Here is an 18,031-nt window from a genome sequence, read left to right as displayed (position 1 = left end):
ATGTCAAGCCTGATTCACTCAGAGTGGTGTGACATCCACGGAAGATTTCACACCTTTTTAGGAAAGTGTTCTTTGTAATTCCACGGTGTCTCCTTTTCCCACATACAGTTTTTCCAAGTGTGACTCTTGGACCTGCATTCTACTCCTGCATCACACTTGCTCTTATCAAGTGAAGCTAATGGTGCTTCAATGCTTTCATAAAAGTACACTTGGAAAAGTCTGTGGGAGAAATACCAGGTAAATGGTACAAAAACAATTTATAAATGTTAGCAAATCCCTCAGCTTGGGCACTTGCCTTTAATTTACAAAATAAACATTCTCAGGAAAAGCAGAAGTTGTGAATGTGCAGAAGACAGCAGGGAGATGTCAAGGTTGGTACCTTGGTTCAAACATCAGCACGATCATGAAGCACTGGAGAAACCATGGGCCCTGTTTCAGGCAAATCTTCGCTGTCATCTCAAAGGATCTAGAGTAAAGGGCTGCCAGGAACGATGAGTCTAGCCGACTACTACTGGTTTATCAGATCTTCCAGCTTTTGGGATAATGCACACCACCATAAATGTCACTTTAAGCCAAACAGAGTAACAGACAGGTGTCTCGTGGAGGGTGAGAACCATCAAGGATCACTGTGCTCATTCAGGACTGGCACTATTTAACAGACAGCTCAGCTGAAGCTTCTGCTTGCAGCGTGTTACCAGATACAGCCTTAAGGTTTCAGAGTGTGAATTACTGTGGTGACATGCTGAAGCAGAGAGAAATGGAAGTGACCTGCAAGGTACTGTTTGTAAGTATGTTAACCTATTCATACCCACAGCGATGAGCATTTGTCATGGCTAAAATCATACTGTTCAGGTCACTAGGCACCTTGCTTCGAGTAAACCTTTGGAATTTTGGTCCATCGAGACATACAAAAGAAAAATACCTTGACATCATAAAAATCAGGAACATCCAAAAGGACTCTTTTCAATATTCATACATTTTTACTAATAGAGCCTTTCTCTTACCGTCTATCCAATTTATGTATCACAGAGAACTGAGTAGCTTTCAAAAGTTGCATTTATCTACATTGCAGCTACACATTTTCACCAAGATGATACCAGAAAAAAAAATATGATAGAGAAGCTGCCATGTTTAGAGCTAGAACAAGCCTTTGCACTTATATATTAGTGCTTAAGAAATGTGTGGACCTTTCTTGGCTTTCTGATTTACCCACTAAAAACCAGAAGAATCCCCCCCCCCCCCCCCAACAGTAAGGAAATCTCCCGTCTGGATGGCAAGATCTCCACTCTACTGAAGTCAGTTTTCCCTGTCAGATACAGATTGAAAGAGGATTTCATCTGCTTCCAGCATTAGGCTTTTGGGTCTAATTGGGATTTGGTCATGCATTTCTATTATAATGTCTAAGTTCCAACACCCCTGGAAATCATACATGTTCCAAACTTCAAATCAATATGTAGGTGTTGCAATTCCTGTACCTGACCTAGGTTTAGGTAACCCATAAACCCCTATGTCCTACACATATCCTTAGGCCCTCAAAGCTACGTAGGTAATATGGAATATTAGTCACAGTAACTTAGAAGTTAGGCCAACACAATCTTGGCCTATAGAGCATCTTATAAATGTGATATATTTACATGTGATAGATTGATGTAATATATAAAATGCATTAGCTCTTACTGTATTTAATAAATGCTGAAAGCTAGCAATATCAAGATGGATTTATGATTTCCTCCATCCTTTGTTTTACAGGTGATAATCAAAAGACGGCTTGATTTAGATCATTTAACTGACTTTTTTGTTCATTTTGCAGTTAATGTATATTTTAGTATGTTTTTTCTTACTTTTAGCAAAATTGTATAGGTGCAGACACGCACACAAATCACAAAGTTGCCTGACTGCTTATTGCATCTTTTTAGGAACACGTTGGTATATCTCTATTCTGGAGAACATTTCACAGTTCAGTGATGGAAAATAGTTTGCACTTCATTTGTGCATGTACTAATTTTAGATTAAACAGGACCACATAAATCCTGCTGAAAAATGATGCAATTAAGCCAGACCTATTTGTAAAAAGGACAACATGTGGCTGTAATTATAATGGCTAAGCATTCAGTAACACATTGACTTATTAGTGCGCTAAGAGGAGTTTGTGCAACATGCTGAGTAAGTCTTTACAGGAATAAATCTTAATATTCCCCCCAAAGCCATTAAAAACAATCCTCTGTTGCATTTCTGATCAACTTCCACAGTGATCTTCTTTTTCAAAATGGTCACTTTTTGTTGTAAGCATAGCACTACACGTGCTCTGTGCCTACTGCTGTGATGTGAAGTAGCTGTAGTTGCTCAACTGGCATTCTTTCAGAACAAAACTATTGCCCAAGAATGACTGGCATATGCACCAAAGCTCTCAAGTATATTTGTTTCAGGTGACCAATAATCTGTAAAGATTTACAGGGCTCACACTTTACAACACCATTGCAGTTTCTACAAGGATTTAGATTCCTCAGCACATTTCTAAACCCTTGGCAGCCCCACAAGAGCTACCATGGCCTTCACCAAAACAACCTATGGTTCACCAAAACAACCTATGGCAAAGACTGGCTACCACCACACATGAATTCTTGTGTACCCACCCATGACTACAAAGACTATGTTAACAGTAACTCTATGATGCCAAGTAAAAGAATAAGCTAAGTTTAAGATATTTTTTTGCTGTTTATATCCAAACTCGATTTGCCATCTATAATTCAGCTGTAGAAGCCCAAACTGTTGCATAAGCATCCCTGCTGCATGCCGCCCATAGGTCAGACTTTTCCTTGTGGCAAGTGATATATGGGAAGGATTTTGCACTCTTGAAACATACCTGTAAGGGCAAGCAGGACAGACAGAAGTGCCCTAGGGAGGTGAAGTAGGCCAACCTATCTAGGTTGTTCACCAAGGTGTGAACCAGCAGTGATACAAGCTCTAATCTTCACGTTCAGCAAAAGCCAATGCAAATTTAGCTCCACAAAGGGTAGGCTGAAGGCACGTTTGGGCTCAAACAGCAGCTCAGGTCCATATACAAAGTGCAATACATACATACACAATTCCCTGTACAGGACTTTTCAGACAGTAGGCCTTCCACCATCTCCTTCATGTTCAAACATTCATGTGCGGTGGGTACAAGAGGAGATGCAAGAAGGTCAGAACCAAGTGCCATCTGGTAGACCAGTGATGGTAAGGCTATTTACAGCCCAGACATGGAAGGCTGGCTGCCACATACAAGGAGAATTTCATTTATTGTTAATCCTTCATTCTCAAAGTTTTCTTAAGGATGGTGTGGATGGTAGTCTGGGACAATGATCCAGCATTGCCCATCACTTGTGGAGCATTAAAAGGTAAAAACAAAACTAAATGAAAATTAATTTATTTTGCCTTTCAATCCCCAGTCCTAATTCGCTGCTTTATTCTCCAACATAACAGGAAAAGCTTATTTTCATAGTTACATGCCTTTCACTGATCTAGATCAAAAAATCCATCTCATCTCCAAAGGGCTCATTTCCTTCAGAATTAAGACACTGAGTCAGTTATTTCTTCAGTTCCAGTGACCTTTCTTCCCCTGCTAGCTGGGGGGCTTAGTTTTTTCACAGAACATATAATATAAACATAATTAACCCTTTCACATCATGTAGCTCTTTGCTTCAGCAGGAGCTTCCTTACTTTGAGATTTTTTTTCCTGATATGTTCCCACTAAAGTAAGATCAATCCATAGGAAGGAAAAAACCATGAAAGGACCTTAAATGCTAACATACATTCAAGTGCCACTAAAAGTGCACGTGTCTTGTCATTTCAAAATTAATATAAGGCAAAGTATGTGATCCCTTTTACTAATTAACACAGCCCTCTTGGATTCCCCTTTCCCCTCATGCTAATTAGCACAGAAAAATCCTCAAACAGACGAAATAGCCACAAGACTCCCTTGTTGAGCAAAGCAATTGCAGGTGGAGAAGGGGCAAAGCTCTGCATTGGTAATTTAAACACCTGATTGCCTGAAGCATGCAGGTGTGGGAGAAATGTTGCAGAAGTGATGCAAGCCTTTAAAAATGCCATCACAGTTTGCCTGAAAATTCAAAATCCTCATTAGCCGTATGAATAATTTATCAGCCACCCCACAAGGCAGGGAAGGGACACTTGTCATCTACTTGACTAAAAATGAGGTTGGCTACCACAAAAAGGGGAGGGAGGAGCAAAAAGTTTCTGAAAAATGGAAATTTGGTCTCAAAGTATGGTCACTTCTTGCCAGAACTTTTACAGAGATATCATAAAGAAACCAGTCATGGAGGCACAGGGTATTCCTTCCAAGAGAAAAAAAGAACTGCTCAAAGCAGTTAATGCACTTTAAAGAATCGCGCTGACTTTAATCCACTTCTTATTTGGTTTAAATAACAGGTACGGTGTGTGCAGAATTAAAAAAAAATACAATAAATCCAGTATTAGTAGTTAAACATTCTCTAAAATGGATTTTAAATTAACTTGAGGAAGTTTGAAAGTACTGTAAGGAATAAATGTTGCCTTTAATCTTTCAAAGCACAAACTGTAGCATTACTGTTATCTTCTCCTGCCAAGTGTAAGAAGCGTACTGGTCTTTAGGCGCCCAGTAGCATTTCTTGGAAGGGCAATGAAAGAGTGAATGGCGAAAGCCTGCCAAAAGGAAAATCAAAGCCATACCTGCAAGCTGCAATACAGTTCTAGGAATCCCTTCAGACTTTTCCTTTTCATGTATTTGAAACTGAAACTTTTCAAAATGCTGGCGTGGTTCCTTAAAATAATTTTTACTTCTTAAACCTAAGCAACTTGGAGGGAGGGGAGAGAGAAGGAACAGGGGAGAAAAGATGGGGTTAAACAACAACAACAACAGGAAAAAATAAAAAGGAAAGAAGTAGCATTAAATGCAATTGGATTGTCCCAAAGTAGTCTCTTCAGAGGAAAAGAGCCTTAAAATGCAGGAAATCTGTCTAACCCTCTAACTATTCCCACTCAAGCTGCCCCACAGTCACAGATGTTACTGATTCCGTTAGATAGCAATTCCAAGCTCCCAAAACAGATTCCAAGTGAGAAAATAGGAAAAGTCCTTGGTTGCTATTAGATACGCATTCTGAAGTAAAAAGTAGTACGGGCAGGGAGGAATTTGTGGCCTGGATTAGAGGTTCCACGGCAATTAAAGAGCAGTGACAAATGGCGTCTCAGCTGACCTATTGAACGCGAAGCCGCAAGGTTAGGAGCTCAGGCTGCGGCGAAAATTTCTAGAGAAACTTGTCAGGTTTTTCTCCCTGCTGTGATTTACCAATATGTTTAACTGGAATGAAACCCATATAGGTCTCTGAAAATGTAACGACGGCCTACAGAGATTAGATGAAAAACTGGAGAATTTAGCAGGGCATGCTAAAAGCCTTGTAAATGATGTATTTAACTGTGCAATTAAATTCTATGGCGGGTTAATAATTTATTGCATCAATGCTAAAAAGCTGGAGGAAAGTTATCATTTCTTAAGAGACTGAGTAGGACATAACCCTCAGATGTGCCCAGCAGCTTTCAAACATTTAACAATTGCACTAGCAATGTAAGAAGAAAAAAAGACACCACCTGTAAACTGTTAGAATAACAGTAAAAATAAATAAAATTATAAGTCCTGCCACAACGTGCTTCAAATGGGTGAGCAAGTGGGTCCTCAGGTGGATGATGCATCAGGTGATGCAAAGCTTTCTTTGTGCTGGCCATCAGAAGTGTTTCCCACTCCACACAGGGAGAGCAGGTGGATGAGGAGGAGATGCTGAACAAGGCCAGGCAGACCAGGTGTTGGAATATCCAGTGACAAAATCTGGGATCCCGGCATCCCGGGCCTGGGCCCTCCCTGCCGGGCTGCGCAGGGCTTGTGCCTGGATGTGCTGCTGGATGGGCAGCAGGACCTGGGGAGTGAGCCCATCCCGCCAGCTGCTGCTGGCTTTGCTGCTCTCCCAGCACTGCCAGGTGAATTACTGACCTCCTCCTTTGGGAAGCAAAGGAAAGGGAGGGGGCTTCCTGGTCTTGGGCTGCCGCGTACTCATGCAGAGACAAGACTACCAAAGCTGCACGTCCTCTGTGGATACAGCCCTGAGACAAGTCCTACCTGTGCATCCAGGGCAAAAGCCCTGCTGCAGGATGGATGTGCTGCTGGGTCCACACCCTCAGCCTGTTCTAAATTCTTGTTCCACTTTGTGGCTCCCAATTAATAGCTAAAGAGTTGTTTAGTAAGATGCTTCATGTTGTTTTGTACATTTAGATTAAGGTTTTGTTTTCATAAAAGGTTATTCACAAGCTCTAGGTGCCCTGGCAATTAGCTAGATTCACAGTCAAATTGGAATAAACACCTGGCAACATAATGATCCTCCTACACAACAAAGCAAATTAATCTGACCAGCCAATAAATCAAGTGGCAGAATACAGCCCCTTCCACCCAGCTCCAAATCCCATGCCATCAGGCCTCCTCCAAAGCTGTTGCATACAGATGGTTTTTTACATCATGCCTGGAAGGGTCAGTAATATTTGGGCTGTTTCACACCGATGGGGCTGGGGACAGGCTCTGGAGCCAGAGGGTGTCCGCAAAATGTGCTGTTGGCAGCTCTCGCCCTTCTCCAGTCAGGGACTTTTAATGGGAGTAAGCCCAGTCCTGCAGCACCACGCTGCGATTCAGGCACTTGCAACTCACTCAGAACGATGGAGAGTGGTCTCATAAAAGTTGGAGAGGCATGAGGACACACCCACAAGCCCACACAGTCTTCCAGCTTCAGCACTTCTTTAACCATCTTTAAGCTGGTTTAACTTTACCTGATTATTTCTCAGATATATCTGAAAAGAAAAATACAAGTCTTGCATATGAACCATTTCCTGAGTCCCAAAACCCATTTCAGGACTTCACTCCCTGTGAGTAGTCTCAACAGATCAGATTTGGTCTGCTCAAAGATTAACACAAGGCAACTGCCTTTCTGTGAATAATGCCAGCATTTGCAATATTGCTGTATCAGTAACAAAACAGTAACAGCATAACCACTGCAAAAACCCAATACATACGTGTACAGTAACAGCTTGGAGTAATGAGGGCATTAATCAAAATGATGTATAGTGAATAAAAAAGCTCCAAACATTTTTAGATAGTTGTGGTCAGAAAGCTTAGCTGAACTCCTTTCAGGAGAAAGTAGGGTGTCTTTCAGACTGCGCCACTGAGGCAGCAGGCTTGTATCTGCATGCTGGGACTCAGAGAAGGAAATTTCAGTATGATCGACAACATTGCAGAGAAGAGATAATTCCCTTGACAAATAAAGGGTTAAATTTGCTTAGGAAAAATAGGTTGGATTACCGATAGGTAGTGGCTGAGTTTCAGGCTACGTCACCAGAACAGCATCAGAGATAAATAACCATCCGTATGCTTTCTAAGGGCAAAACAGCCTCTCTACAACATATTGTTTCCTTGAAGGCAGCAAAGCTGAGGCGAAAAAAGGAAAAAAAATGGGTGGAAAATGAAGTAAATATCCTTGACTAATGAAAGGCATGAGGGCTGGCAAACTTCAAGTGATTCAAAGTTGTGGATGTGAGAGCCCACCTCATATTCATGCATTTTAAAAAAATTGTCACCAAAATAACCCGTGCTTGAATTGAGTCTTATGCTACCGGTCTCTCATCAAACTCCTGGTCTCTGCTTAGGGACTGCAAAGACAGGTCTTCCAGGAGGAGCCTGCCATCCCCTGTGCATGCAACTCAATGGATACAGAAAGCAGTTTTATCCTAATGCCAGGTGAGTTTCTCCCTTTGTCCTTAGGCACACCAGAGCAGATCCCTGACAATTCCTGAAGTATCAATAATAGCTTTTTAAAAATTGATGTGCAGTAAGGGTTGGATTTCTGGAGGGGAAAATGCTGCCAGAATAATCAGTTTGAATCTTGCTAATTGAAAGCTCAACGCAAAATTCAAGCGGAGGCAAGCAGAGTACACAGCACATGGCCACCAGTTAACGTAATGAGGAGGAAACACGAAGGCTTCAGTGGACATGGAGAGAACATATTCTGGACCTAAGATGCATTAAGAGCATACATTTATGGAGCTGTCTTCCACCAGCAAAGGGGAAATGCATCTTTAGCAAGGACCCATGATGTCAGTGAGTTTTCCAAATCTGCATTCATGCCTCTGAAAACTCAGTGTACTCTAAGTCAGTTAGTTTACCAAAACTCAGTTAGTCAAATCCTGAGGCTGGCAAATACAAGAGGGTTTAATGTCACTGGTATGTCCCAGAGCAAACTGGGATCTTTGATACCTTCCACAGCCACAGTGTGAGGGCACAAAATGGCTCGTGCCTTTGGGTGAGGAAACAGACTGTGCAGTGAAGCAATGCAGCGTTGAATCTTTCCCAACTATTAAGGAAGGATTCAGCATTTATCCACATGCAGGAAAAAACACAACTTTCTGAGCACAGAGCCTGAAAGTGGCCACGAGTTTTGGTCCCTTTTGCCAAAAATAAACAGGTTGATATAAGTCATGAGTCACTCATTATTAATTCAAGTAATATTATTGGATTGATTTTATATCAATTTAAAAACTTAAAGAACTGTTGGGTGACCTGTCATTGATTAGCTACCACTGGCCCAGAAGAGGGTTTGGGATGTACAGGGTGATTTACATAACAGATTGTGTCATGTCTCCGTCTTCTCTGCTTCTTTTCATTTATTCGTGTGCGGAGCCAGGCAGATAATGGAAAAGTAATTAATAGATTTGGCTTGAAAAAATGTTTTGATATTAGTGTATATTTTATTAATACAAACCTTCTGTCCAAATCCAGGAGCTGGATGAATAATGGGCAGAAAATACTTCACTTACTGGAGATATAGCATAAAATTTATTGCATCAGTCTTCTGACAGATACCTTTTAGCCTGTTTTAGCAAGGTGGATAAACCAAATTAAATACAGGGGAAAGAATGAGAAAAAAGACAATCGTACGTGACTGCTTGCTCTTGTAAAAAGACTAGACTGCTACTGGAAAGCCAAATTCTCAGCTGGAGAATGATCCCTGGCCGAGGACCAGGTCGGCCACACAGATCACACAGATACGCACAAGATAAGAGACACAGCAAAGTTGGCTGGAAGTTCCCTTACAGATGCGGTGATTTACCTGCAGTCCTTCGGTTATCGAGGACAGCCCGAGGCATGAATTCCACACAGCAGGGAAAACTGGCTGGGGTTCCCGCCTTTCCAACCAGGTAATTTTTCCTGTGGCACAAATAGACTTAGAATATAGTATGAGAGAATCATCAGGAGGAAGCTGACACTGTTAGTGGTTATTTATTACCTATTTACTAGCAGATAATGGCTGAGCTGCAGGCTATACTAAAGAAACATACACAGCTAACTCCTAAATTACCAACTGTTTCAACTCCTGCTACTGAGCTTCAGAAATCTCTGCCTTGCATCGGTCAGTCTGGCAACCAGATTAGCTTCTTTGCTGCTACTGAGGAAATCTCTGCATCCAATGAGAACGACTTATGAAATCAGAAAGTGCATCAATAGCTGTGAATGTCAAGGCTGCCTGGGCATCACAACTGTGATCACAACATCATGTAGCTGGGGTTCAAGTACCCAGTGCAAAAAAGACACACAGCTATTCCAGAATAATACTTGAAAACAAGGAAAGAAGCTATCATCTGATCACTACAAATTTATAGGAATACCAAAAATACAGTAGTCTTCAAATAGCCTTTATGTGGGCTAGCAGCTGATGGCTAATGCTCGTGCTTAAAAATGTCTGGGTTTTCCTTGCAACCCATCGAAAGGGCTGGTGAGATGCACCAAGTCCTAGTCACATCCCCTTCACTCTTAGCCTCCTCATGACTGCCAAGTCTATTCTTCCCCTGCCTTTCCAAAACTGCCTTTCTCCAAACAAATTTGTGTTTTTTCAGGCCAGAGGCTTTTTTCCTGGGCTGTCCCTATATCCTAAGCTATATGAACAGAAAGCATAGAAGAGCAAATTTGATCTAAACCAGAGCACAAAGGAGTGTGACAAACGACAAGCAGGACAAGAGTCAGACTGTGAAACCAAAGCAAATAAAATAAGGTCACATAGCTGCATAACTGAGCCGGTCCCCATTTCCAAATCTTATCAAGGGTCTACTTTCAAATGCAATTACAGCAAGTTACAGCTACTGATGCCAACCTACACACTACTGCTTATAGGCACAGCAGAAACTTGGTCGTGGAGAGACCCCTGGAAGAGGAGGTGACTAGAGGATTTCTGGAAATACAGAGGACCCAGGCTTTCAAGTGCCCTATAAATGCTGTAGCTGGTCTAATAACTAAGACAGTTAGGTCACCAGGGGCATGTCCACAGGACCCAGCTGTTAGGAAAAAAGGACTTTTGACAGGGTCTGGTGCTCAGCCATCCTGCAAACTTCTCAGATCCCAGCTTTTCAGCAGTTCTTCTTCCCAGGTTATGCACATACCAATGCAGATGCTGTTCAGGAAAAAAAAAAAAAAAGAAGAGGTGGTCTGCAGGTAATTTCTCCTCCCAAAAGCACAGTAGGTGAATACTGGGAAAAATATCTACACAGACAACATGAGACAGGTCAAATTCTGCTGATAAATGATCACAACAAATAATAGAATTCTTTTCATTATATCACAGGCTGTTTTACAAGGGGGAAAAGATCTTTCAAGATCTTTTGCAGAACTTCACAGAGCAACTTATCTGTTCTTATTGGAGTGTTTCAATATGTTGTAGTGCGTCACTGATTCAAGGCCAGAGCATTGCTAACCCTAAGTGCTGTATGATTAATAACCTCTTACTCCAACAAATTGCTGGTTTGCACTCTTCAACGAACCCTTCCTTTTTGCAAAACTTGGCATAATGTTTACTGAAGAGCTTCATATTTTGCATAGGATTCTGCTTCGGGGAAATTGGGTTTCCAGTTTCTGTATCATTTCAACTCAACCGAAAGAGAAAATCTGATTTTCTTTTAATTCAAGGTAGATCACCTTTCAAGTATCACCGAGAAAGAAATGTCCTGCAACTCACTTTGTGATTTATGACTACCCCTTTCAGAACAATTACTATTTATACATTCATTTTCTGTGTCTCTTGGTGTCACATTTTTGGCAAAGTCACTGGACAATATAGTGTGTCCCAATTCTCCCTCCATCAGAAAACATTTAGCAGAACTGCCTTTTAATAATGGTACTGCCTTTTAATTTTCCAAATGAGGATGTGGATTGTACTACTTTACTCAGCTTTTCCTTTGATTAATGGGAACGCACCTCTGCATACAGAGAAAGGGGCTGCAAGCATTCTAGCCTGAAAAAATTCAAGTATGAGGTTTCAAGTGTAAAAAAAAAACCACAGGGAACCTGGAATGCATTGTTTTAAGGTAGATTCAGGGTGAATTGAAAGATAAGACAGTAGGAAGGTGGAGGAAGAGATTCTGTTGGAAACAAGGCTGTTTGCAAGAACCAAGTCAGTGCCTGGACATATGTATTGTTTGGATAAAAAGAGAAGAAAAGAAACACTGCTGATAATGATAATAGATGATTCTGCTTTGCTGCTGTCTTCCATCATAAATAAACAGCATAGGCCAACAGTTAAACATCATCTGTTTCAATTAGTATTTAAAGCATTTAATTATCTGTGTACTGAGTAACTGCAACAAAACTTTGTCAGGCTGGAATGCAAAGGGGGGAGTTTTGCAAGGAAAGCAATCTGATCCGTGCTCAGTATTGTGGCCTCCCTTTAGATACCAAAACACTTACATGCTAAATTCCAGCTGACATTTCAAAAGAAAAAAAATAATAGAGAACAAAAACAACAGATATGAAGAAGCTAACTTTTTGATCCTCAATTTTTCAATGATACATGGGCCAAACAGACCTGCACAGTTGCACAAAAGTCCATCACTGCACAACTGCTCTGGTCAACCAACACATGAACCGATTAATAAATGTTTACAAACTGCTCCAGCATATTTACTATTTGAACTGTGAGGTATTAAGCAGTTATATTATTTTTTTTAAACCATTGCCTACTTTTGTTAAATTCATCAGTATCCAGTATTCTAATTAGGTTCTTTTTGGGAAGGTGGTATAGGGTTATGTTGACCTATTGCTGGATGAGCTTAACTGCTATAAATGTTTGTAATACCAGATCTGATGCTGATGAATTGCACTGGTGTGAAGTAAGTCCTGCTTGGCAGCAATACAACTGTCAATCCACCATAGTTTAAGCTTAATAGGGAGGTGGCTTTTGGCCCAAAACATGCCCTAATAGTTATGGTTGGGAAAGTGAGTTCAATGCACTGCATGGTGGTGGGCACTCACGGCAATTGTGAAGGCTGTAAGACTACTGTTTCCTGAAAACTGCAACCATAATCTTAAGGAACTAAGACTTTTGATTAACAACTGAACTAGAAGGTCAACCAACTTCATGAAGTGAAGTTTTACTAGAACTGAAGCCAAAAGGGAGCTCACCAGTTGTGTTTGTAGCTGCTGGGTTTATCTCCACAGCCTGCCTAAGGAAAGAGATCCAATGGCGTTGCTAGTCTCCTCATCCTTGATCTCCTGGGGATCCAGGCAAACAACTGTGTGCATGGCTTAGAGGAGTAAATAGGAACAGATTCCTGTGCTATTTCCTACGGAAATCAAAGAAAATCCAGAAGATCAGATAGATTTTTGCTCTCCAAAAGCAAAATCATGACAATTAACTGTATGTTATAATTAATGAGATTTCCTCAGTTTTAGAAGGTTAGCACATGAAAAGACATTAACCTCAGGGTTAAGGATGCCTGTTTTTCTGCCTGTCCTGGGGGAGCAGATATGGATCTTTCTGTAGGGGCAGGGTACATGCTAAGGAGAAGGTGGTTTAGGGACACTCAGCTCTGGTGCTGCCCTTCTAATTGAAGCACTGCTTCCCCTGTGTCTTCTGGGGGTGGGGGTGGAACCACAGCCAAGCACAGACTCCATCCCTGCTCTCCTTCAGGTTCCCGCACAGCAGGCATGCTTCCCCTCCTTGAGGCTTCCCAAATGCTCGCAACACCAGCAACACACAGAAATGTTCAAAGTGCTCCTAGGAATCACTGTCCTCTTCCTCACACCGACTGCTCTGGGTGTGGACACAAACCCCTGCGTATCTCATGCCTGGGACTCTAGTGGGATGTAGCAGTGCTCCCAGCACTGCCGCATGGCTCCGGCAGCTCCGGCAAGACCGCTGTGGAGAATTGCCTTTACGGATTGATGATTCAATTTTGACCAGATTGCTTATCTCTGCTTTTCATGGTGAGCTTCCCTAACTAATGGCCACATTTTCAATGAGCCTGGAAAAAGCTTGAACTACACTTCTGAGTGTAAACCTGCTCTGAACAGCTTGCCCAGTTGTAGAGTTATTGAAAATGTTTACACATGTAATTTTATTGCAAGAATATACACAACTGTGTCTTTATTGATTGCTTTCCTAGTTATGGAAGTGTTTCACTGCTTTAAACCCCGCAGCTCATCCTGCAACCTCCCCAGCTCTATCATGCACCATTTAATGTTGTTCTAATATTAGCAAACCTTTGTTTCCACAACCTGGATTTTCCATATTTTCATCCATACGACCAGCGGAAAGCTCATCACCAAATAACAATGAGCTCATCTCAAATGCTTATGCAGCCAGTGCCAGGTGAACAAATTGTCTATTATTAGACTTTTTCATGCACTAAGAGCTTTTGTTCCCTACTTGCCTGTCTTAACACCTGCTGCTGCAATGTATATCAACTTTCAGAACATGATTCCCAGTAACAACAGAAAATAAAATGTATTTGGGGATTGTTCATACAGAAAGTGATTAAGTTTTGTGAAGGGAGCTTTGTCAAGCAAAAAGGAAAAAATAAGGCATGTGGTGATGCGACTGGAGTAATTATGAATATAAATAAAAAAATCTTCATTGAATAAATGCAACAAAAAGTTAGGCATTCAATTGCAGTAAATTCATTCAGCAGCACTCAGGAAAATACTAATAGTTGTGAGAAACGAATTTGTATTAGTAGTAGTAGTAATAGGAATTTTTTTCCTTCAGTGAGTTTCACACAAATATAGAGTGTTTGACTGGTGTGTGAAAGTGTTGATGGGATTGTGTGGGCTGGGCATATGGAAAAGGTGTAACCCAAACCCAGCAGCTTAAAAAACACATATATAGATATTTAAAAATATTTAGTAGTGTGATCCAAATGTTAGAGAAGGAAATTATAATTAACAGGTTATAAGGTATGTTATGAGGAGGTCTGGCTTTTACTGGAACAAGAACAGTCATCGCTCGTGGTACAGAAATGGACTACTGTTCTTATGTGAGATTTTTTTTTTTCTTTTAATATTTTTCTTCTGTTCAGAAAATCATACTTAAATGGTTACTTTTACAGCCATGAAATACAGAGCTGGAGAGAACAGCATGACCTGTGAGCGGAGGCTCCATGACCACATGGAGTGGGCAAAATTCCTGCCTATGGCTGAGTCACTTCCCCCTCTCACTGATTCAGATGTCCATTTATAATAAAATAAATTTCTCTGCTATCCGCTTCTCACCTGCCACATGTATTTAGATCATAAATGTTTCAGGCCAGGAACTGTCTCTCACCACATGTTCATACAACACATAGCACGTGGGGATTCCAGGCTGGATCGGGCTGTTGCAGGAGCGTGCTGCACACTGTAAGCAACAGAGACATCCGTGAGCAGTGAAACCCAAAAGTGTTTGTTACCTCTCTTTACTATGCAATAAGTTCTGACCTTGGTTTAGCATTGCTATCAGAAAGAGCTGAAGACCAGTTCCTGGAAAACCAGAGTCCAGGTGTTAGATTACTTATTAAATATTGAAACGGCAAGCTATTCAAATAAGGTTTTCTTAGTAATAACCCCAAAAATGTACCCTGCATGTAAGTCAGTTTTTCTAACAAACCTTTCTTTACTCTTCCTTTTCCTTCCCAAGTCACATACTACAAGGATACACAATGCACTGCATCTCCTCCTGCCCAGGGGACAGTTATGTACTGTCATATTTGTACAGAAATCTTTGTGTGGCTTTAGCTGTATTTGAATTTTATCATTCTCAAACCGGAATAAAGGGGAGGGAGGATTCATTATTGACCTTTCTTGCTGCTTATTTAAAAAATATGACCTGACCCCACCAGTCAAAAATTATGTAAAAATATTACTTACAAGAAACAGGAGGATACAGAGCAGTCTCTGCTAAAGAAGGAATTACTCTGCAGAAGTAGTTAGTCCAAATGCATCTGCTAAAACAGGCAGAAACGAACAACAAAGTTACTTAAACATGTACACCACATTTAAATTCAAGAGAAAAAAGTTATTTTTGGACTGTAACTAAGGAAAGGGTATGTTAGAGCCTCTGCTACACTTCTAATAATAAGTAAGAAGTCTGAAGGCAGAAAGTCAAGCTTTCGTTAGAGTTGTTTAAACTTACTCTGTTACCTACAGCTATTGCTGGACATGTGCCTCAGCTGCCCCTCTTGCCCCCAGCCACACCTTTGGTACCACAGCAGGAGAGGCAGCTCCACCGCAGCGACCGGCCGTTGTCCAGGGACTCTCATCTGCCGTTCTCTGCTTTAAGGTGCATTCACACCAGCTTGGTCCTGTCCAGAGATAAAAAACAGTCATAGGTTTGAAGGGATGATAGATCCAAGACCATCCTCTTCTGAACTGAGAAAAGATGAGTCCACTAAGAAATCACCAGCTTGGACCTCCAGCAGGAAAATACTCTGCTCTGAAGTCTACACAAACTGTTCTGTGTTAACTTTGATAAAGATGCATACTCATAACCCCTCTTTTCACCAGTAATGGCTGCAGATCTTAGAAAGGCAAACAGGAAAACACAAACCCCCTGCAATTAATGGCAAAGCAAAATACTAAAGAGCCAAATCAGAAAGTAGAGCTTAAACAGGGGGAAAGCAAAAGGAAGAAGTTTTGCTTAGGTGGCCCAGGGTCTTCCTGAGCTACGATGTTTGTTGGAGAGCTTACACAGCATGAAAAAAAGTTTGGAAGAAACAATCACCCATACAAAAATCTGGTGAGTGCACGACATGAAGTCTTGCTGTTAGACATAATAATCCCTATTTCATGTGTGAGATTTATTCTCAGCATTTGTTATTACACCTCTGAACATAAACATAAAACACATATGAAAGCTAACAGGCAGGACAATTCACTCATATAGATCATCCAAAACAGATTTGACATGGTCCCTTGTATCAGATGGCCAAGCACATCTTTCTTGTAAGATCTTTTAACACGCCATATATCCATCAGCATAAAAGAGACGTTTCTGCCTCTGGTGTTGCACGCTGGTATCACATGGCCGCTGTAAAATAGGTTCAAGGGGCTCATGAATCTGCCTTAGCCACCAAAGATAAACAAATCTGGAACTCATTAGTCTTCACACGGCAGTGTTTTGGCACACAGAGGAAAAGGAGTTATCAAGACTAAATTCAGAAAGGTTGATATATGTATCTACATCTCAAAATGTCTGTTAGACTGCCAACATGCTTCACATAGTCCCTGTGAGGTTTGTATTTTTTCCTGCATTGTTTAAGCTGTCAAATGTTAATGTGTTTCTGGCTTAATTTATTACACTGATATGACAAGTTATGAGCAAATGTATTCTTGTTTACTACTGTTAATATTTTGGTTATACTCATTAAGAGCAGTTTTAAGATTAGTCTTTTTTGTTATTTTGCATAGTGGAAAAGAAGCAAAAGTCTTTAATGAGGACTGCATCCCGCTTCAGCTCGTGGCACAGGCTTTCAAAATGGAGTTGTCCAATTATGTATTAAAGCATCACCACAGATCAGGACAAATCTTAATGAAGGGTTGCCCCAGAGCCTGCCTGATGGAGGAACTGTCCTGCTGCTCATGGGATCTCACCTGGATGTGAGAGATGGACACTTCACTCAGTGAAATTCCAGAATATACTCCTAAACAGGTAGGGTGACTTTCTTCCCTAGCAGGAAGCTGAGATACATATAATTTGCTTTAATGCTAGCCAGGTCACCCTCTCCAACATCAGGGATGGCACAACATATTTGCCAGCAATGCCTCTGCATGATCCAGTAGCTTTCTGTCATATTTGGGCCTCGTTAGCCTCTTGAGCCTCCTAAGAGAGAGCCCATTTCATAGGAAAGACGACAGAGCAGTCACGGCACAAATGCCATGCTCTGGTCAAAGTCTCACGAAACACTATGCAGCACTGCCTGGGGTACACAACGCATGATCAGTATTTTCCCCAGGAACGCCTGGAGATGTTCTCACAGCTCACCACAGTCTTGCAATTTCAAATGACACTGCCTCTTTGTCATTTGCTACAAACTCAGGGTCAAAGGTAATCAGAAGCTCTTTAGCAGCACATTTCACCAGCCGTTATATCAGATATGCCCAATACGGAGCTGACAGCACCTGCCAGCTCAGATGTCTTTAGGAAGGTATGTGACCATGCATCCCAGCCCTCTGAGTAAACACACCATACACCACGATCATCATCAGATTTTCGCTCCTGCAAGCACCACAATGGTAGGCTGACTGAGAATGAATTCACTGCTTTGCCCCTACTACTACTACTACTACCATGGTTTAGCAAGTATACATTTTCTCGAACAACCATGTCTGTCTGTTGGCAGAACGCAGAACATCTTTATACATATACGGCACTGTGATGAGCACTCAGAATGTCAGTCTGTCATTCACGCAGCATGATGCAACACAACATAGCTCAGTCGCAAACCCTATTGTGACACAAATTTAGAAGTGGAGCTGGACGAAGATCTGTAATTCTGGCACAGGAATTATTTTAATATTCCAAAGTTTGTTTTCATTCTGCTTTGGAAGGAAAAGAAAGAAATCTAGAAGGTTTGAAAAATTATCAAATAATTTGGATAAGTTTCTAATTAAAATTCCACTTGGCTGCATAATACAGAGACAGGAACTTGGAAGACCCAGATAAAT

At 41.2% G+C, this 18,031-nt stretch overlaps 1 protein-coding gene across 1 annotated transcript in view; it reads right to left on the bottom strand.

Moving 5' to 3' along the window:
• Positions 1-18,031, bottom strand: part of LOC308071767 (FRAS1-related extracellular matrix protein 1-like) — a 172,272-nt gene that overhangs the window by 90,392 nt on the left and 63,849 nt on the right. Inside the window, 1 exon segment of the mRNA XM_080407695.1 lies at positions 54-18,031. This exon segment is cut by the window's right edge and continues 63,849 nt beyond it. The gene's annotated coding sequence lies outside the window, so the exon portion shown is untranslated.

The sequence above is a fragment of the Falco punctatus genome (genome assembly GCF_963210335.1).
Source record: "Falco punctatus genome assembly, chromosome: 11".
NCBI lineage: Eukaryota > Metazoa > Chordata > Aves > Falconiformes > Falconidae > Falco > Falco punctatus.
Note: the sequence above shows the minus strand (reverse complement) of the source record. Positions and strands in the feature narration are given on the sequence as shown.